Below are 11,230 nucleotides of genomic sequence, written 5' to 3' on the forward strand. Positions count from 1 at the left end.
ACTCAGCCATAAAGTAGGATAAACTAGAGACTTTTATAAGTAAATGGGTGCAACTAGAGACCATACTCAAAAGTAAAATAAATCAGACTCATATATGTAAACATTGTATTGTTTCCTTAGTATAAGGAATTGAAAGAGTAAATAAGATCCAAAATGTACAATACATATTGTGAAAGGGAAATAAACTGCTCAAAAGGAAAGAATAACTGGTGTAGGGGAAAGGAAAAGAAAATATATGATAGCTGAGATAATTATACTATGATAGCTAAGATATATATATAAATATAATGATAGCTAAGATAATTATATGATAGCTAAGATAATTATGTGATAAGATAAATGATAGATAAGATATATGATAGTGATATATGATAGCTAGGATAATTATACTCCTGATATACATTATCAATATGATATATATGATAGCTAAGATAATCATGGTACTGATTTCTATTAGTGCGTTGAAAGGCATGATTTGTGCTTATATTGATAGATCAATTTTGCATGCCTATAACCTGCGATCTTACCAATTTTGAAGGTAACAATATGCAATATAATAGCCATTCTTAATTTCATATTACCTTGTTTTGAAATTCTCCATCATTTTTTCCCTTTAAAATAAAAAATTCAGAACCACAGCAGGATATAAAATCAACACACACAAAAAATCAGTAGTGTTCATGTACACCAGTAATGAACTCAATAGTGAGAAAGAAATTAGAAAAACAATACCATTCACAATAACATAAAGAAAAAGTAAATACTTGGGAATTAACCTATCTAAGGAAGTGAAAGAGCTGTACAATGAAAACCATGGTGTTCTGAGAAAGGACATTGAAGATGACATCAGGAAAATTATAGAGTGGTAAGCAAAACCTCAGCCTTTCTGAGATTTGGAATCCAGACACTGGAAAACAACAACTTGGAGAAGAAAAAATGAAGTAAGTATGAAGAACCTGGGAACAATGAAGAATCCAAGAGGAAAATTAAAACCTACAAAGAACACAACATGGAGAAGGGAAGGTTTTTCTCCCTGGCTCCTGGCTCACGGTTTGCTGAAAAGGGAATTCAAATCCACAGAGACAAACTGAAAGTTGGAGACTAAAAAAGGCTTAAAGAGAAATATGATGATGGAACAGACCAGTAGGTGCTGTGAGCCTCAGGGAGGACATGGGACTCTACTCCCACATGAGTCCTTCAGTAGGCAACAGCTGGTGTGACTCCAGTCCAACTGCTCACCATATTCCAGGAGGGAGGGCTTTGTCAGACACCATTCTGGGGAAGGTTCATTTGTTTTAACCTGGGATTCAGAGCAGCTATGGGATGGCTCCACTTCAGGGTTCCCAGTATTACACTCCCATGGTGACTGTGTTGGAGACACCCAATGGAGAGAGCAAACATTCAGGGAGCCACAATCAAGTTGGAAAGAGATACCCTGAGGGTTCTGAGCTAAAGCACACAGGTCCTGACCCCACAACCAGAAGATACGCTTAGCCTGAGTTGCTCTGGATTTGAAAGTTATGGTTTGCTTGCCCTAATCCTACTGGTACCTATATCCAATATGGATGCAGGATCTATTTGCCTTCTTCTAACAGTGTGGCACTGCCCCAGAATTATAGATTCTGGAAGAAAATCACACATTCATAATCACACAAACAAAAATATTTTTGTTCTGTTTTTGTTATTTTATGTGTGTGCGTTGTTTTGATTTGTTTTTGTTTTTTCTTCTTTTTTTTTTTTCACCTTTCTTCTTTACCAGTTTACTGGCATTTGGGAAAATTTCCTTTGTCCTTCTACACTGCCTCTTATCTCTTTGTTTCTTTTTTTCTTTATGGTTTCCTCTTCTCCCTTTTAATTTTTTCCTTTAAATTTTCTCTTATTTTTATACCACTTATAATTTATTTTCTCTCCCTCTTTTCCTTTTATATGTGTAATCAATTTTTTCTTTCCTTTACCTAATTCTATAAACATCCTTTTACTCCTCAAATAGGATCTTTTTACCATGTCTCTCTCTCCCTTCTCATACCATATAGTGTCCTGAATGAATCAAGATGGTCAAATTTTGGGGCTAAAGAAGAGGATGATAGTTAGTCACACTCAAGTACATCACTGTACTTTGAGAGCTCTTTAATAGCAACAAAGTCTTTTTGCTGTAGGGGTCCAAAATCTTCAGCACAGAATACAACAAACAAAATGCAACTTAGAAGATATAAACATGAGAAAAGAAGGAACAAACTTCCTTCCAAAACTCCCAACTCTCCTGAAGCAATCCAGCAGGCATCAAGAGGGATGATGCCATGAGCCACACTCCCAAATTGCTCAAAAGGGTAACAAAGGAGGTTAGACAACAGATCAAAGAGGTACTGTATTCAGCAGAATCACGGAAGATACAATTGAACAAATAATGGAAGTAATAACCAGAACGATCTAGGAATTTTCAGAAGACATGAATAAGAAGCTAGATGAGCTAAATAAAATGATACAGAATGTGAATGAGCAGTTTAACAAAGAAGTAGAGCCCATGAAAGGCTTCAATCAGAAATCCAGAAGATTAAAAATTATACTGAAAATATGGGCAGCAGAAGTGACCACTGTAAGGACAAAATTTCAAAAGTAGGATACAATGATGCCTTCAAAGACCAAATACTCAATGCCACCTTAAAACACCAAGAGAATGTGGAAAATGGATCCAATAGCTCCTAGATGATGCAAAGAAGACTAATCGAACTGGAATATGTGAAAAATCAGTAGGTAACATAAAAGGCATTAAAAAAAACCTGTTCAGAAATCATTGCAGAAAACTTCCCCAAAATAGAAAAAGAAATAAATATGTAGATAAATGATACATGTAGAACTCCAAATACCATGATCAAATGATAACTTCTTCATACCACAGTATACTCAAAGTACTAAAAATCTTACACTGGGACAAAATCTTAAAAGCTGTTAGAGAAAGGCAACAAATCATGTACAAATGCAAGTCCATTAGAATTACAGCAGACTTCTCTATACAAACATTAATGTCCAGGAGGGCTTGGAGTAAAGTGTTCCAAGCCCTAAAAGATAACAACAACTAGCTCCAGACTATGTATCCTGCAAAACTTTCCTTCAAAATTGGTGGAGAAATAAGATATTTTCATAAGAAGGAGGATCAAAGTTCATGATCATGGAATGGCACAAAAGATGAGAGATTACTCAGAATCAATGTCCAATCCAAATTCCAAGAAGGTCCAGAGGGTCTGCTATTAACTAAGACCCCTCAATATGAGACAGTGTCATAAACTCAGCCCCAAACTGAAGCTACTATAACTTTTTATTGACAGAACTAAGAAGCAAGGGTAAAGGACAAAAGAAAGACATCTGTGCAGGGATTCATGTAGAGGGAAGAGGGAGGATAGCATGGTGTGTTACATGATTGACCTTAGGGCCAATCTAAGTGATAAATTGGCATATGGGGAGGAGAAGGCCAGAACATTCATTCCTTAAAGCAATGTGTTTTGATCCTAGTTGGACTTGTGGCCCTGTAGGATATCTTTAACCATGCATTTTATCTCTAACCATGCATTCTATTCTCTATGCTGGGAAGTTTCGGGCATGTGGCTTCGGAAGTCCCTTATCTCTGTATATCCATCTCATACATACCTCTGGCCAGCACCCACACAAAGGAGCACCTTAAGAAATTCATGACCACCAAATCAGCATTACAAAATATTCTCAAGAATATATTAGAAAGAGACAATAAATATAACAATGCAAACAGCTCAAAAGAGTGAACACACCTGTTGAGATGAGCAGCTAAACAAAAGAGGAAAAAGGAAATCAGTAACAAGAAAACAATGCAATGGCAGGAATAAATCAATAGTTCTTGGTAAAAGCTCTAAATATGAAAGGTCTCAATTTCCCAATCAAAAGACACAAATTGGCAGAATGGGACAGGAAGCAAAACCCAACAATATGCAGTATATACAGTTAATTCAAAACAAAATTCACAGATTAAAAATCAAAGGATGGAAAACAATATTTCATTCATTGGTAACAAGGAAAAAAAAAGTAGAAGAAACTATCCTAATTTCAGACAAAGTGGATTTCAACCCAAAACTCATCAGAAGAGACAAAGAAGGTTATTATATACTGGATAAGGTAACAATTCAGTGGGAAGAGATAACAATTATAAACATACATGCACCAAATACTGGCATGCACAATGTCCTAAAAAAAAACTAGTGGACATGAAAAAGTCAGATAAACACCAATACAATTGTAAACAGGCATCTCAATACCCCAGTGTCACAAGTGGATAAATCAATGAGGCAAAAAATCATAAAAGAACTATCACAGCTGAACAAAACCTTCTAGCAACTTAATAAATAAATATCTACAGAGTGTTGCATCCAACAACAATACAATACAATTCTTCTCAGCAGAACGTGGGACTTTCTCCAAAATAGATCACATACTAGCCCATACAGCATGCTTAAGTAAGTACAAAAGAATCTAAATTATCCCATGCATATTATCAGATCATAGTGCAATGAAATTGCAAATCAATGGCAAAAGAAACCACAGAAACTATGCAAACACATAGAAATTAACAATGCTGTCTTGAATAATCAATGGGTCACAGAAATCAAGGAAGAAATTAGACAGTTCCTTCCATCAAATGATAATGCCAGTTTGACATACCAGAACCTATGGGATACAATGAAAGCAGTCCAAAGAGGGACATTTATAGCAATGAATTTCCACAGAGCAAGATTATATAAATAACCTAGTGATACACATAAAGGTCTTAGAAAAATAAGAACAATCCAAATCCAAAGCTAGTATTATAAATGAAATTATAATAGAACAGAATTTAATAAAATTGAGACCAAAAATTAAAGTTATTGATAGAAAAATGGAAACAAAGCTTTTGTAAATAAGGAGGGGAAGAGGGATTGAAAGGAGGTAAGAGGATTGGGGAAAAAAGAAGAACCATGATATATACAGGTACAAATTCCCTATGATGAATGTGATCATTATGTAGATGTAAAATATACCAGTAAAATTAATTTTTAAAAGGAATGAATAAAAAATAGACAAATCCTTAGTCAATCTTACCAGTATAAGGAAAGAAAAGACCCAAATCCATGTGATTAGCAATGAGAAATATGAAATCACAAAGGAATCTCCCCAAATCAAGATCATTGGTAACTACTTTGAGAACCTGTACTCTAATAAAATGGAAAATTCAGAAGAAATGAATATATAAAGATATATATGAGTTGAACCAAGAAGATGTAAAAATCCTGAGAAATTCAATACCAGTTAATGAAATTGAAAAAGTAATTTTTAAAACCTAACAGCTCAGAAAAGCCAGGTTCCCACAGATTCACTGCTAAATTCTACAAGAACTTTAGAGAAGATCTAATATTAATACTACTAAAACTCTTTTGTGAAATTGAAAGGGAAGGAGTACTCCCAAAGTCATTCCTAGAAGCTTGCATTACCTTTATTCCAAAACCAGAAAAAGATCCAGCCAAAGAAGAGAAGCACAAGGCAATCTGTTTAATGAACACAGAGTCAAAAATCTTCAGTCAGATACTGTCAAACATAATGCAGCAAATCATCAAAAAGATCATACATTATGACCAAGTAGAATTCATTGCAGGAATGAAGGGATGGTTCAACATATGCAAATTAATACATGTAATACACCACATGAACAGAAGCGAGGACAAAAAAAATCACATGATCATCTCAATAGACAATGAGGAAGAATTTGACAAAATCCAACATTCATTCATAATAAAAATCATGAAGAAAATAGAGCAATGCCTTGGGTCATTAACACTTCTGTTTTCAAACAATTGAGCATTCAGCAAAATTTTGCATCCATTCACAAACTCTGCATCAGGTAACAAACATGACCATAGCCATCTTTCCCACATAAACACAAATACAGCCATCTTCCCCCAAATTATAAAACAAATTACATTCATAAATCAAGGTACTACTATAGGTATAGAAGGTCTAATCTGATAAAAACCATCTATGATAAACCAATACAAACACCATACTAAATGGAAAGAAGCTGAAAACTTTCCTGTAAAATCAGGAACAAGGCAAGGATGTCCACTATCACTACTCCTGTTTAATATAGTTCTTGGAACATTTCCCAGAGAAATTAGACATATGTATAGGAAAGAAAGAAGTTAAATTGTGATTATTTTCAGATGACATGATACTCTACATAAAGACCCCCAAACTCCACCAAAAGTTTCCTAAAACTAATAACCAAATTCAGTACCATACTAGGATACAAAGTCAACACTCAAGAATCAATAGCATTTCTGTAAACCAATAACAAGCTTACTGAGGGAGATATTTGGAAAACAATACCTTTCACAATAGTATTAAGAAAAATGCAGTAGTTAGGAATTGACCTAAGAAAGAAAGTAAAAGAATTCTGCAGTAAAAACTACTGTTCTCTGAAAAAAGAGATCAAAGAGGACATCAGAAAATGGAAAGATACTCCTGCTCCTGGATAGGCAGAACCAATACAGTCCAAATGGCCATACTTCCAAAACTGTTGTATACATTTAACACAATCCTAATCAAAATATCAATAGCATTCTTCACAGAACAGATAAAGCAATTCTAAAATTTATATGGAACCAGAAGAGACCTAGCATAGCAAAAGTAAAGGTAGGCAACAAGGGCAAGGCAGGGGACATCACAATCCCAGGCTTCAAGTTATACTAAAAAGCACAGTGCTAAAACAGTATGATACTGACAAAAACCAAAACCAAAACCAAACCAGACCAAAACTGCACCAGGCTTGTGGATCAGTGGAATAGAATATGGGAGGCAGAAATAGCTCCAGGCACACTCAGCTACCTTATCTTTGACAAAGAGGTCAATTACTTTCACTGGAGGAAAGACAGCCTCTTTAACAAATAGCACTGGGAAAACCAGCTATCCACATGCTGAAGATTGAACCTAGATTTATATCTCTCACAATAGACTAAACTAAAACCAAAATGGACCATTAAAATACTAAAGCAGAAACAATCTGCCTGAACACAAAATAAGTAAGACTCTCGAAGACATAAGCACAGGCAGACTCTCTAAACAGAACCCCAGTTGCACAAAAAATAATACTGTACTGAGAATCAATGAATAGGACCACATTGAGTTAAAAACTTGTGCACAACAAAGGAAATAACTAACAGAGTGAAGAGACAACCTACAGAATCAGAAAACATTCTACCAGCTATTCTTCACACAAAGGACTAATATCTAGAATATATAAAGAACTCAAAAAATTAGATTCCAAATTTAAAGACTCAGTGAAAAAATGGGTACCTGAGATGAATAGACACTTCTCAGATGAAGTACAAATGGTCCACAAATACATGAAAAAATGTTCAATGTTGCTGGCCATTTAAGAAATCCAAACTGAAACAATATAGGTATTCCTTGCTTAACAAACTACCTGCTGTTTGGACCTATGACTCACAGTTCAGACCTAAGACCCATTTTTTTGTACAGTTCTATACATTTCATTTATACAGCCTTAATGCCTTTTTTGTGCAGTACTCCTTCTTTATGCAGTACTGTAACTTTGGCTGATTATACTGTACAATACAGTACTATAGTTTTATGTTCTATTATCCATTACAGTACTGCACGTAAGAGTTATGCAAATAAAGGCAAAGTCATCAAGTTGGAGTTCCCTTTGACCATTTCTTTGTTCTGAATGCTATAATATACATACGAATAAAAATCCTCATTTAGTGACCAATACATTTAACAACCTAGTCACAGGAATGTAGCTCAGTTGTTGTCTTAGTTACTGTTCTCTTGTTGTTGAGACAAAATACCCCAATGCCCAAAATCAAGGAAGGAAAGGTTTACTTAGCTCACGGTTTCTGGAGGTTTTAGTGTGTAATCAGCTGGCTCCAAGGCAGGGTGGCACATGGCACAGGGACAATAGTTCAAGGAGGCAGAAGACAGCAAAAGCAACAAGAGCAAAAGGGGAGAAGAGCAAGCCTCTTTTCCTCTCTTATATTGTATGCCAACTACCCGCCCATACCATCTCCATGCCTTCCTCTTGCACAGGTTCAGAATGTTTACAAAGTGAGGAATCTGGCCCCCTGCTGAGTCACTCAGTTAAACTTCTAAACTTCTCAAATTGACACAATATATCAACTGTTACACTTGAACAAGAAATGTCCATATTGAGATTCTATTCACTCCAGAAAGAATGGCTATCATGAAGAAATAAAACAATGGCAAATGCTGGGATGCTGTGGGGGGGAAAGGAATCCTTCTTTGTTGGTGGTGGAAATGTAAACTGGTACAACCACTATACAAATCAGTATGGAGATTTCCTCAAAAGACTAAAAATAGAAATTCCTTTTGACCAGCTATTCCTGCTTTAGGTATCTTCTTGAAAGAGTTAACAACATCATATTATGGTAATAAATGCCTGCCATGTTTATAGTAGCACAATTCATAACAGCCGAGTCTTGGAAGCAGTCTACATGTCCATCAACAGATAAATGGAAAAAGACAATGTGGTATTTATACACAATGGAGTACCACTCTACCATAAACTTGAGTCATTTGTAGGAAAATGGATGCACTTTGAGACCATAATGTTAAGTGAAGTAAATCAGACACATGAACTTAAATATCCCATGGTTTGTCCCACATGAGAAACCCAGCATATAAATAAAGTGCAAAATAATAGGAAGCTAGGAAATAAATAATAGGAATAGGAAATAGGAAAGTAATAGGCTAAAGGGGGAAAAGAAAGACAGACAGACAGATAAAAAGTATTGTGGTCCAGCATGCTCAATGTATCTGAATATGTACCTTGATTTAGTGTAATTGTCTCATGTATTTTGCTGTGTCCTGCACAGCTCTTGATGTTCCCAGGGGAAAAACAACGAGAGGATGAAGAAATAAAGATAAGAGATGAAAGCTGAGGTCAGGTGGAGCCCCCTCTCTCCTGATGGGAGGAAAGGAACTGTTCATCCACTGTAGGGGCATTTATTTATACATTTGACAAAGTTAGGATCACATGACACAGGGCTGCCTAGCAACTAATGGCTGGAATTGTCTCAGACAAGGTGTTTCTCAAGACTGAAGCAGCTTGATTGCTTCTGGTGCTCTTCTCTGACAGGCCTTGCCTTGCCCCCACACATGTGACCAATTTCCAGCCTCAGACTTTCCCTACAGTATTTTATATGGATTTTTGTCCTTTAGTCTGTGTTTATGATAATTAACTTAATGCAGACCTATTAAAAATAAATGAATCTGATGCTGGCAAAATAAATTTCAAAAATGGGGGTGGAAGGGAAAGGGGAGAAAAGGAATTAAGTTATTATGTATGTGTACCAATTCCTCACATTGAATGTAATCATGTATTGCAAACATGTACTAATAAAATATAAAAATTGACATATAATACAAAATAAAATGTTTAAGGGTAAAATAAATAAATAGTGCTGATGATGAGGGTGTAGCTCCATGTTAGAACACCTCTGGGTTTGATACCCAGTATAGAAAACAAAAGAAACAAAAACAAAAATACCTCACAAAACAAAAGGGCTTTGTTGATCAAATTTCAGCTTTGGTTTTAATTTCTTCAATGTTAAACTTTAAAAAATTTCTTCAGTGTGGGGCTGGGGATTTAGCTCAGTGGCAAAGCGCCTGCCTGGCAAGCGCAAGGTCGTGAGTTCGGTTCCTGGTACTGGAAAAAAACCAAAAAAAAAAAAAAAAAAAAAAATTCTTCAGTGTTAAACTTTAAAAAAAAATCCCTTCCTTTTCCCACCCTGGTATGTCGCATGTGTCTGAGGTCGAGGGCCCTGAAGCAGCTAAAAATATTAAGGGAGCTGGGCATGGTAGCACACACCTGCAATCCCAGCTACTGAAGAGGCTGAGGCAGGAGGACTTTGAGTTCTGGCCTGGACTACATACCCTGCCTCTAAATAAATAAAAAAATAAGTAAATACATTTTAAAAAATAAAATAAAATAAAGGAGGGAGAGATCAGAATCTGATGAATCAACAGATAATCAAACACTGACTTCAGATAAGTTTTTCTTGCTTTTCTTAAAGTGGGTAATAACATCTCTACTTTTTATTATGTGCCACACCAAATAAAAAAATACATCCCCATATAAACACTAAAAAACCCAAATTTCATGAAATTATTAATAGCTTAATATTAGCATTCTGGGGAAAAAATATAATAAATTTGGTATGAAAAATTTATATTGCTTTCTTTATCTACCAGAATTCAAAGTTAAGTCAAACTTGAAACAATTTGCCACCTCATTGAAATGTATATTAGCTCCAATTTACATGCTATGTTCTAAAGTTCAAGGACAAGTGGAAATTAGAAAGCTAATTCCCATTTTCTTTTTCAATTTGGCTGTTACACTTTTAATGGAGCAAGGTATAAAATGCACCAGTGCAAAAGAATGTTTTACGTGCTCATTAATGTCAATTACATTTTGAGGATGTAAAATATGGCATGTTAGACTTAAAGAAACTTCCAAGTTTCCTGTAACCTAGGATACTGGAGAGGCTCCTCTAGTTTTTAGCCACCACCTTTCCTACGGCTCTCATTGGTATCTAGAGAGGATTGAAGAATAATGAGAGGCTCTCTTCAGCTGTGGTTCGGAGGATTCTAGAGATGTATGACAATGTCATGGTGAGTCTGACATCTTCCTACAAGTATTTCCAATAATGCAGGCAGTTAAGAGGCTTAATGCTTTTGAAGCCTGGAAGGCAGCAAAGCTCTCCAGAGAATTTTAAAACTTCATAAATCCCATTTATTTCCTATAGAGAAACTTTTAAACATGACTTTAAGGATATTGAGCCAACGTCAATAGTTTTTATAAAGCTCAGTAACAGCTCCAATGCACAAGTGTCAGAACTGCCTGTCCGGTAAATTGCCACTGCGTTGTGCTTTGGGAGACACAGGAATACTGTGCTTGCAGCAATAGAGCATTAACTTCTTCCCTGATCAAAAGCACTGGGTGTTAATTAAGCTGGGCTTCCATTTACACAGAATGCACCAGAGAGGCTAGGGTAGTGAACAGTTCAAGTACAGCACTACATTTCCAACTTTAAAGACTGTAGGTCTGTGGAACAATGGAAAAGAGGAGGGGACTGACCACAAAATGGTTTTGAAACAGTCCACAGTCCTCCTCCAAGGGTTCACTGGGTATTTT

Source organism: Chinchilla lanigera, unplaced genomic scaffold (assembly GCF_000276665.1).
Source record: "Chinchilla lanigera isolate Chin_1 unplaced genomic scaffold, ChiLan1.0 scaffold00010, whole genome shotgun sequence".
NCBI lineage: Eukaryota > Metazoa > Chordata > Mammalia > Rodentia > Chinchillidae > Chinchilla > Chinchilla lanigera.